We start from the raw sequence: 11,644 nt of genomic DNA, 5'->3' as shown, positions 1-11,644 counted from the left end.
CCTAGTAAATGGCAAGAACAGTAGTCTAATAAGACACACTAACAGACTAAATTGGGTATATGTTTAAAAAAGCAACAACTTAAAAATACACATTGAAAAAAAAATGTGTGCCAGAAGGAAATATTTCTAGCTCTGTTCCACAAAGAAATGAACAGGAAGCAAAATCTGTTCGGACTGAATTAAATTCAAAGTTCAGATTGTTCATATTCAAATACAAAATAAATAAAATAGACTGAAAAAAGTCACCATTAAATCTTTCAAAGCTGCTGTTAAAACACTGTAAAAGCCCTATATTTGGTGATGAAACACAGAAGATTTCCCTCTATCAGTGGTACCTTAATTATAAATGTAAAGCTTGAAACACAGAAAATATGGCTAAATGTCCTTTATTTGGCACGCCGCCTTTTGTCAGTTTGTCTGTCTCTGAAGTGACATATAGAGTCTGTTGGGTATCAGTATTACAGGTTGACAGCAATACAGCCAGGCCGGTACGATCATAATTATTATGTTGTTTTGTTTTCATTAAAGTGTTTACTATGTTCTCTACTTTGTTAGCTTACAAAGCTGTTAAACCCTTCTGAGCACGATGTCGTTCTGATGACAGTGTGAGATTTAGGAAGGGAATTTTTTATTGAGAGCGGCACAGAAAAATCCATAATCCAGTACTTTTAGTTAATTTATGTCACAGCACCCTTTTTGATTAAAAAAAAGAAGGTAACATCGGCTTCATTATACTTTACCTGAATAAAACAGAACCTTCATTAATATTTTTCTAGCACTTGCTTTAACTCCAGTTAAATATGTAGACTTAGTTTAAGTAAGAAACTAATTAAATTACATATATATTGAAAAGACTTTTAAAACATTGTTATAACATCTCTTCATGAGGTTTTTCATTTTCAAGATTTCTTGGCATTGGGACTGCCATCTGTCCTCCGCCATCTGGGGCCACAATTAAGACATTAATAGAGAGTGTGTGTGTGGGTAAAACATCTTTTCAGTGGCTGCACTCGCTGGCTCCTCCTGTGCAGAGTTGGCACCAAATGCCCACAATGGCACATATGTGGATGGGAGGTTTTATTACAACATTAATATTAATATAGATTCTCGTTACTAGTTTAAGTTATTTACAAGTCCTCTGAAATCACGGCACAACATTTGCACAGTGAACAGTTGCAAATGAGCACACATCATTTGTGCGTCCCCCTAAGTCATCTTGCCAAGGCCCCTGTGGTGATGTAGCCAGCAGGCGCTGTGTGTTTGTCAAGAACAAAACTGTTCACCTTGAGAAAGGTCAGAATGCAATGCTTGTTTATGGAGAAGTGTTGGAACTACAAAGGTTAAATCCCATTGCAAATTCATGCAAAAATCAAATATATCTTATATGATAAATGAATGCAGGACTTGCTGTAAAGTAACTAGAGCCTCAGTTACTGTATGTGTTCAGTTATATACCCCTATGTGTAAGGGAAGCAGTTAGTATATATCTATAAAGGGAAAAAGCACATGAAATGCATTTTCTGCAGCCCACACGGCATTAATAATGAAAATAGGTCTTCCAGTAAACAGGTGCACAGACCACACTCCATCACTGAGGAGTCCCTCACGCCATGCCTGGTGTGTCTGTGGCATTTCTCTGGGCTAGTCTACACCCTGCTGAGCTGACAACACCAGTGTATCACAGAGACCTGTGTGTGTGTGTGTGTGTGTGTACACGCAATTGAACAAGTCAGCTGTGTGATGAGTGAGAGTTTCAATCAATGAAGTTTACATGAGTGCAATGACTCTCTAAAGCATACATACAATATCGACTATACAAGAGCTCTGATTTCCATCTCCCTGATTGTCACATGTGATCATGTTCAGCACTATGTGCAGGAATTTAGAAAATGCCAATCATAAAATAGTCAGTCTGACCTGTTTTTATGGACATGCCTCACAAAGGCAAGCCAGCAACTGTGATTTTTGTGTGTCTGTGTGGGTGTGTCTGCATGAACCCACCGAACCCTGTTGTGTCTGCTCTGGATAACACTGCTGTACTGCCTGAGCTGAAATATCTCAGATACAAGAGGATCTTATGACACTGTGCGTTTATCACAGCATAGAAATAGGTTAGATTTCCGCCTGATAATTGCAACGTGTTCTTATTTGCATTTCCAACCAAAATCTAACTAAATGTCAGATTTTGTTAGTCATTAGACCATAAAAGTGACATTTATCCTTTTATTTCATACAAAGAGCTGACTAAGTGTTTTATCGGACCAGATATCATGCACTATTCCATCCTATAGCCATCGATACTCATTATTTTGCATGTGCTTACAGTCACATAACACAGCAATAGTACTGAATGTCAGTGACAGGCCAGTATTGAATGCAGCAACACATGTGTTGTGCCCAACACTTGAACAAAAAAGAAAAAAGAAAAGAGGAAAATAATCCTGCTGTCTTTCAGTAAAGTGATTGCATTTAAATTTTCCATGTAATTCTGTTTCATAAGTACACTGTAAAACAAAATTTATTTAATGCATTTAACTCTAAATTAATGTTTTAAAAAAATTCTATCAAGCTAGATAGATCACTGGTCTCATACCCGTTAGCTATTGTCACTGATGCACCTTGGACTACATCTCTATAACACACACATTTCCCTTAACTGGTAACCCTAATCTGGAACTCGTGTCCTGACTCATCTGCTGGTAAAACAGCAAGGACTGAACTCCCTCTGCCTTTTGTAGCTTCTTCATGCCTCATTGTCGTCATCCTTTTCTGTTTATGATTGATCTTTCCATATCCATTTAGTTACCACCAAGTCCCACAAGTGAGCCAAGCAGATTCTTGCACACACGCAGATCTTTTTGTTTCTCTCGCAGCATTCAAAATGTATGTGTGGCAAGCAGTGTGAAGTAACCAAAGTCCTTACAGGCAGATCTGCTGCTTGAATGACACCCAGAGGACCCAAGCAGCTGAATGCAATGCAAACGTTGCACTTCCAGTCAGTAACATGATGTTATTTTCAAAGGCTTTAACGACTTATGGGAGTTGATTAGATCTGGGGCAAATTATTAATATTTAGACTTTATTCTTGACATCTAGAAGAGTTCATGCTGTAGCTCTGGATGCATATTTATAACAGCATCAGCAACTAGCCTATTTATTACCATATGTACAGAAATTTATATTGCTGATTATAAATTAACTATTTCTCTAGAAGACATGCCCCACTTCAGAAGCTGAAAGTTCACACACCACACCTGACAGTTTTATTTATTCAAATCAAAAATATAAAGATTGATCCTGAGTTTTGAATAATTGTATTCATTCAAGTTAGTTTAATTCATTATTTTTCACTTGGTCATTCCCATCCGGGGCCCAGGGCAGAAGCGCTGCTCTATGACCACCAGCAAATCCAGCCACTGCAAAGTCAACAGCTTCTCAACACTTTACAAAGTGAACTCCTGTCAGGGAAGAAAGGAGAGGTCTTACTGGCTGCACCGAGGTATAGGAATGGCTTTGTGGTATTAATCCACACAGGCACGTTACAGCTTTAAGGAGCCAAGTGAGACTAAAGTTTCACAAATTCAAAATTGAAAATAAAATGTTAAATTAAAAAGTTGTTCATAAGACTGGATTAAAAAACTTCAACAGGAAAAAAAACGGGAACCGGAATTTCATTAAGTCTGTTCTTAATATGAATGAGATCGTACCTGTTCATTATCCTGTAGACAAAAGTGTAGGAAGTTTTTAAAAATTTGATCGATGGCTCCCTCTTGTGGCGATACACCTGAACAAAAGAAAGAAATTCATGTTGCTGTTACACTGGAGAATTTTAGTCCTGTATAGATAACAATATAGAGAAAAACCCAATCAGACAAACCCCCTATGAGGAAGCACTTGGGACAGTGGGAAGGAAAACTCCCTTTTAACAGGAAGAAAAGGTAGAACCAGGTTCAGAATATCCACTCTCCAGGCTCAGGGAGGGTGGATATTCTCTTTAGCACAGAAATTATTAAAATAAATATGAATATCATACGTCAGGTATGTGTGTGCATCCTTGTGGTGGGAGAAGACAAGAAACTTTAGTGTTTATTTTTTAGTTATCAAGTAAAGTTTCCAAAATATAAAAGGATGTTTATAAAAGTTGCACATTAGTGTCATGAAAGGTTGAAGTAGAGCCAGATTTAGGTACTTGAGTATGTTAATTACATTATATTTCTGGTTCAAAGCAGTGATCAAAGTAGCCCTGTCCCAATTTTTGTTTATTGTTTTTTAATTAAATCATAGCCTATCATATAGAAAGCTGATCATTTAAAGACAGGTTTAAAGAACTCAGAGCAGCACACAATTGTTGCAGATCAAGTACAGTGAACAGTGTCATGTTCAAGAAACCAGTTTCAGATTATTTAAGCTTTGTCACATGGTGCTTGATCCTGCTGAAAACAGCCATTAGGAGATCTGTATACTATGGTCATACAGGGATGGATATGGTCAGCAACAGTACCCATGTATGGTATACATTTGCTTAGTTGATATCCATAAACTGTGCTAAGAAAATATTCCCGACATCATTACACCATCATCTGCAGCAGCAGCAGTCTGAACCACTGATTTAAGGTAGGATGGAGCCAAGCTTTTGTGTTTTTCACATAAATACTACCACTTAAATGTCACAGCAGAAATCGAGAGACATCAAGGCATCAGCATTTTTCCAGTTGTCTAATTTCACAGTTTTGCTCAATCATTATGAATTGACATGTTGTGCATTAACGGAGGCTTTTCTGCATACCTTGGTTGTTTTTTGTTTTCCTCCTTTTGAAAAGCAACATAGAGCAAGACATCATATAAATTAGAATACTTAGAGAGATATGTCCAGGATCAATAGAATCAGGAGGGAAAAACTACTACTACTAATAATACTGATAATAATAATTATAATTATTTTATTATTAACCCCAAACTTATATGGAATAACCAATATACCCCAAGCCAGCAGCGCTGATATGATAGAGAGCCATTTGAGCCATCGACTTTACCTAGAGGGTTGCTCTCCCAGGTCAACCGTAATGTCTATTTTTGGAGATTAAGTATTTCAGGAGTGGGACCACGCCTCCAAACACACTCCTTCCGGTTCTCATCTATATAGGTTCCCCCAGTTCTACAAGCTCTTCATTCTCTTTTACATGCCCCAACCTCCCTCCCCTTTTCAGTTCTTTAACCTCTTCACTTCTATTTAGTACATGGGGATCTGCCAGGCCCGGGAGCAGCCGCCAGTCCCCTTTGAGGCCTTCCCCAAACCGCAGCTCAATTCATGTCCAAGCCATTCACCTTTACCTGCTAAAACGCTGTCAAACCTAAAATGAGGATGTTACGCATCGTTTGGGAGTTATTACCGGTGTTGTAGGACTCTGAGTCGCCTCCGGACCTGACTGGACTAGGCCAAGACCCAAGGGAGAGGGCCTATTTATGAGTGGGTTGTTGGTCAAGTTAAACTAAATTTAGTGTTTCTGCATACTTGGTTGAAATGTGTGGTTGTTTGAGTTGCTGTTGCTTTCCTATCAGCCTCAAGCAGTCTGGTCATCCTCCTCTGACCTCTGGCATCAACAAAACATTTTTCCCCATATTTTCTCTTTTTCAGACAAATCTCTGTAAAACCCAGAGTTGGTTGCGTGGGAAAATCCCAGAAAATCAGCACTTTCTGAAATACTCAGACCAGCCTGTCTGACCAGCCTGTCTGACACCACTAACCATAATTTCATAGTTACTAAAAGACATCAGCTGACACAAACACCATCTCACTACAAACACCTGGACCATGAGCTGACCCGTGAATGAACTGCACACTAAGGATATATTATTACCCCTCCAACCTCACAAGCCATTATTAAACTTCTGAACACGGTATGACTAACCCTTCACAGGTAAAAGAGCTTCCTGCTGTCCTGTCACAGGAAAACATTTCACGGTGGCTTACGAAAGCACAGCTTGCTATCTCGAAGCTTTATCTCTGTGAGTCAACATTCCGTTACTGAGTTGACCTTGCAAAACCTCAGTCATTATGAAACGCGCTTCCTCTCTGATTCCTTCTTAAACCGTGCAAACTTGTCATTACCTGATATCAACAAACAAAGTGGAGGTTTTGGCAGTGACCGTGAGTTACAGAAGGCACTGGAGCACAGTCTGTGAGGTCTTTGCAGACTTTTATCACGAGCCAAATGTGTGTCAGCTCTTTTCCTGCAGGGACAACTCAGGGGAGGCTAAAGTGCAAAACGAGTCTGAACTTCTCTGGCGTTCTGCGCTGTGTCATTAAAGTACAACCAGAGAGTGGAGCTGTGGAGTCACAACACATAAACACCTGCAGAAGCAAAGGAAACTACTGTGTACTGCATGGGGATGTTTATGTTTATGTGCATGTGTTTGTGCATGTGTGTGTCATTTCCAAACCACACACTTCCGGTATCTGTAAGAAATCCTGTTTTTCCTGTTAAATGCTGACAGTGCCCAAGTGCTTACCGCAACTACAAGTGCGTGGAAGACATGTTTTATTAATAAGGACATTGTGTCATTTCATGGAGGAAACACTAAGGATTATGCAGTGTTATACAATCAAATGTAAGCACATTCAGAAACATTCACCAAACAAACGCCATTAAGTGCTTTTGTCCATATTCATCTCATCAGCTGAGAAAAATGGATTATAGGACTGCATGATAAGCGTCTCTGGAGATTCCCTCATGACTTTTGTAGATAACAATTGAATCCTTTTGTTACGCCTCAAAAAATTAGTGGTATGCAGCAGGTTTTAATGATCAACTTGGATCAAGTGCAATAGAGTTCCAAGCATCCAATAATGCTTTAAGTTCAAACTCGGGTTCCCCCTTTGCATTGGAGAATCCAATCTCCACAAGCTTAGACAAATATAAGTTTCTCCAATGAGGTCTGAGCATGACAGGAAGGAAATTTCGAAAGGTTGCAGACTGATGCAAGGGCTGACCAATTAGTCAACGGGGGATTATTACGAGAAATCACTCAAATTCCTTCGGTGCTTTGCAGATTTTGGATGCACCAAAATCTTTTGTTATTTATGCTCTCTTTTGTCCCGGGGAAACCAAAGTCTGAAGCCACCCCTCATTTCTTTATATTTGTCTTCCAAGGAGCCAGACTTGAGCAATAGTTCCTGGAAATCTCTCAAGTATTTGTTTCGACATTGGCTGCTTTTTCGCTCATTTTCAGTCCAGTCTTTGCACCTGACCATTTTCAGAGGAATCTTCTTGTTTTTGTTTGTTTAGCCACTTAAAACTGACCTGTGAATCATTCGAGCATAAAGGGCCACCTAACTCATGAGACGAATCAGCATTGTGGCTACACAAAACGGACAACTTCCCCCATGTTTGACAAACATGTAATAACTATGCAGGAATAATTTTGCACCAAGAAGGTGATTACCAAGAAAAATTAGGCATAAAGTTTTAGGTTTTAGGGCATTTCTGATTTGTAAGCTTTGGGAAGGCTGATGTTCACTATTGGAAATTACAGCTTCTCAAACTCATCCACATATTATTGCATTACATTTAATATGATATTTAATATGTAAGCGGAAAATAAGGAAAAATGTGACGTTTCTCCTTTAAGCTAATTCTGTGGCTGATTAAGCCATGTTGTACGATTAAATACAATTGTATGTTTTGCTTTGAATTCTGAGTGTTTCCATTTGAACAAAACCCATTAAAGGCAACACTGGGTAACATCAAATCCGCCAACACCATTTAGTGGAAATACTTGGCACCCGCTGCACAATATTGCACATGGGATCACCCTTCCCAAAACTCGACTTAGCGATGACGGTAATCAATGTCACAGTTTTCTGAAGAAACAATACATCAAATTATAGAAAATATGCAGAACTTTGAAGCCCATACATGCAGAAAAATAGCCACTTCCTGTTTTAGTGTAGATAAAGGGAACTGATAAATGAAATTTTTCAAAATGTAGGAATAAAAATGTACACAAGGCTTTTCTTCTCACAGCACAGTCCTTCATTTCAACAGCTTTGTGCATTCTGAGCCTCACTTCTTTAATGTTGTAACATGTCGTTCTGTGCTGATCAGGACAGCAGGAAACTGCTGCATGTCCATACTGTGCTGTTCTGTGCTCCGATGGTCTTTTCCCTGCTTCTTGTCAGTTTGAAAGCCTGGCCAAATCTTATCTGACTCCTCAGCTGTATGTTATCCACCAGGGGACTGACTGATGTTGATCCAAAGCTTTGGCACTGATCCTGCACACTCACACTCCATTCCTTTCGCCTTTCGAACTGCCTGTAATAAAGTGCTCGTTTTAATGGACCTGTTGGTTGTTTTCTTTCCACACTGCACAGCTTTTGGAAGGCCATCAAATGCTAAAGGCCATCAAAACACACCTTTTTATTTTACTCTCTGCTTATCCGACTCTGCCTGATATGCTGTAGTGTTGTGAGGAAGCTGTAAATGGAGCATTTATTAAGTAAGCTTTGTTAATGCCGTTGAATACTGTTTTTAAATTGTTGTTGGTTTAATTTCATGGTTATTTTATGGGCTACTTTTGTGGTGCTTTGTTATATTGAGTGATTAAAAAAAAAAAAAAATGCTGTTTCCACCCATTTATATACAAGCCTACTTACTAAGACTTTCTATATTTCTTCTTGGTTGAAAAATAGAAATCCTTCCCAATCTTGTGTAGAAATACTAATCTTTCTTTTAGCATTAATTTAACATTAATTTAACATTAATTCAGTGTTACATTATTGTTATACTGTGTCAGACTGGTGACCTGTCCAGGGTGTACTCCGCATCTCGCCCTATGATAGCTGGGATATGGATGGATGGATTACTATTATATAACCACAGTTAGGTCCATATGTATTTGGATAATGATGCATTTTTTTCTATTTTGCTTGTTTTACCTTGTACAGGACAATCAATTTTTAATTTAACCAATCAACATGTGATTGAATGCAAACTTTAAGCTTTGATTTAAGGGGTTTTGATACATAGTCCATCATTTTTAAGGGCTTAACATTTATCCTACAAATTAATATTATTTTAAACATAAGGATTGTTTTTCATAGTTGGTTGAAAATCCTTTGTTGGTGATGACTGCCTTAAGTCTAGAACCCGTGAACATCCATCATCCTCTCTTGAGATGGTCTGGGGCTTTACTGAAGCTCCTTGAGTTGCTGCTTGTTTTGGAGTCTTTGTTCATTCATTTTTGTATTTAATAACTAAAAATCATCTTGTGTTGGGCTGAGATCAGATGCCCGATTTACCCAATGAAGAATTCTTTGCCTTGAGAAACTCTGGGCTCATTTTTGGAGTGCTGTTTGGCTGAATCTGAACAGCCCTGTACACTTCACAGTTCATCCTGCTGGTTCTAACAACAGTCACATGATCATTAAACACCAGTGACTCAGTTCCACTGGCAGCCATACATGCCCATGCTATAACATTGCCTCCATCATGTTAGATCATGAGTTATTTCTTTCATTTTCCGTGTTTTTCACTTTCTATGGTTCTGGTGCAAGTTAATCTTAGTTTCAAAGATCTGTTTTGTTTTTAGGTATCTGTCAGATAATCTGACCTGACTGTTCATAAGTATAATCAGTGGTTTGTACCTTGTTTGTCCTGGTCCCAGCCCTACCCGCACGCTGTCTGTGGTCATGGGCAGGACTCATTACGGGTCCCCACCCTGCTCACCTGTATATCATTACCCACCTGTGCCTGATGATCAGTCACCATCTCCTTCTTAATGCGGTGGCTGACAGTCATTCTTTGCTGGATTGTTGGCCTCCCACAGCATTATCTGATCACGTTCCCTGCGACTTCTAGCTGATAATTGTTCGTTTCCCTCTGTACAGGTCTTCCCTGGTGTTCAGTCCCTGGTGGGTGGTGAGAGTGTTCACCTCCTCACTACCTCGCCTTCCCTCCTTCCGGATTGCCCTGATGAATCTTGTGTGATTAACGTTGCCTGCGAATAAACCTTTCGGATCTGTAGATGTGACTTCTGTTTCTGATTCCTGCTCACTTGCTTAAGACGTGACATATTGCTCTAAACCCTTTGTATTTTCTATTTATCAAAGCATCTCTTGACAGTACACTCTGACAATAATATGCCTAACCGCTAATGGTTGTTCTTGACTTGATTTGGTGATTAGGTCTTCTGTGGTGTTTAAGGCCCTTTGGCTGTTGCTTAGATGTGTCCTTGATCCAACACAGCTGATTTCAATGGCTAAATTACCTCCTCAACAAGTTTTCCAGAAGCCTGGTAACGAACTAATCATTGGATTCAGTTGTATTGACCCAGGGTGATATCTAAAACCTGTAGGACACCAGGCCTTGAAACCTGGAGTTCCCCACCCCCGTCTCAAAGTATCAGACAGTAGCTCACAGGACACCACACAGGTCCTTGGTTGGTCTGAGATCTGGGAAATTTGGGGGCCAAGTCAACAACTGAAACTCTGAAACTATTTATGAGAAATGTTTGCATTGTGGCACAATGAATAAGGCCACTGGCATAAGATAATATGGTTCCTGCAAGTAGATGCTATGTTTCATAAAGGTGTCTGCTGTTGTGATTTCATGTTATGCAAGTATAACTAAATTTATTAAAATGAATTGATGAAAATCTCCTCCACTCTTTGGACCTCATATATGGACTTCCACTGTAAAGCTACCCACAACTTCTACTCTTTGATTCAACTCCAGGTCTCTTATCTGCTTAATTTGTCATGAAACAACAAGGCAGCTGGTCTCACCTGGCAATGAAAGCCAGTCAATTGTCCAATTACTTTTGATGCTCTGTAAATGGAACAGCCTGTTCACATTTAGAATTCAGCCACATGCTGCAAAACTGAACAGAGAGAACGTCACAATGTAGATGGATATTGACCCAGAGTGCCTCAAGGCAGCAAATTCTTCAATGGCTAAATCAATCATCTGAGCATGCTTTTTGGTTACTAAATGCAAAACTGAATGAAACAAGCAGCAACTGAATGTAGCTGCCGTCGAGGCTTGGCATCTAAAGAAGGAGGAAACACAGCATTTGGAGTTGTCCATAGGTCTTAGACTTCAACCAAGTATTAAAAGGATTCCGTGTAATTAAAATCATATTTATTTTAAATATTGTTTGATTTAAAATCCACTGTGGTAGTTTACAAAGGCCAATTTTTTTTTTTTTTTAAGTATAGTCGTCTATATTCCTATAATACTACATCACCTCAAAGTTGTCTCAAAGCACTTTTATAAAACAACTACACCAGAAAACTTCAGCTATCAGATTTGATCAAGTGCTTGTCAGTGGAATTAAATGGCTCAATCTGGGGGAATAGCATTAAGATTAATGTCTGTGAGTCTGTGTTTCTTTTTGGTTCCCAACTCACATAAAACAGGAGCACTCAGAGAATGCAACTCCCCCCGAAGGGCAAGGGCTATACTAAAGCTTTAATGCTTTTTACTGTTTTTATTAAAACATGATGATATCAGCAGTTTTTAATAGATCATTTTTGCTGATGTCAGCATTGTTTACATCTAATGTAGTATATTAATCTTTTTGTGTCATTCTGTCATATAATGTCAAATTGAAAGAATAATGCTTTAAAGATCTCAAACAAAGAAAG

At 38.9% G+C, this 11,644-nt stretch overlaps 1 long non-coding RNA gene across 1 annotated transcript; it reads right to left on the bottom strand.

Moving 5' to 3' along the window:
- Nucleotides 1–2,871: 2,871 nt before the first annotated feature.
- On the bottom strand, nt 2,872–10,226 carry LOC112847562 (uncharacterized). The gene is made up of 3 exons (XR_003221168.1): nt 9,744–10,226; nt 3,708–3,784; nt 2,872–3,458 (listed from the first exon to the last, which is right to left on the bottom strand). It is a non-coding gene; the product is annotated as an uncharacterized LOC112847562 (long non-coding RNA).
- Nucleotides 10,227–11,644: the final 1,418 nt, after the last annotated feature.

Source organism: Oreochromis niloticus, linkage group LG7 (genome assembly GCF_001858045.2).
Source record: "Oreochromis niloticus isolate F11D_XX linkage group LG7, O_niloticus_UMD_NMBU, whole genome shotgun sequence".
Taxonomy (NCBI): Eukaryota; Metazoa; Chordata; class Actinopteri; order Cichliformes; family Cichlidae; genus Oreochromis; species Oreochromis niloticus.
Note: the sequence above shows the minus strand (reverse complement) of the source record. Positions and strands in the feature narration are given on the sequence as shown.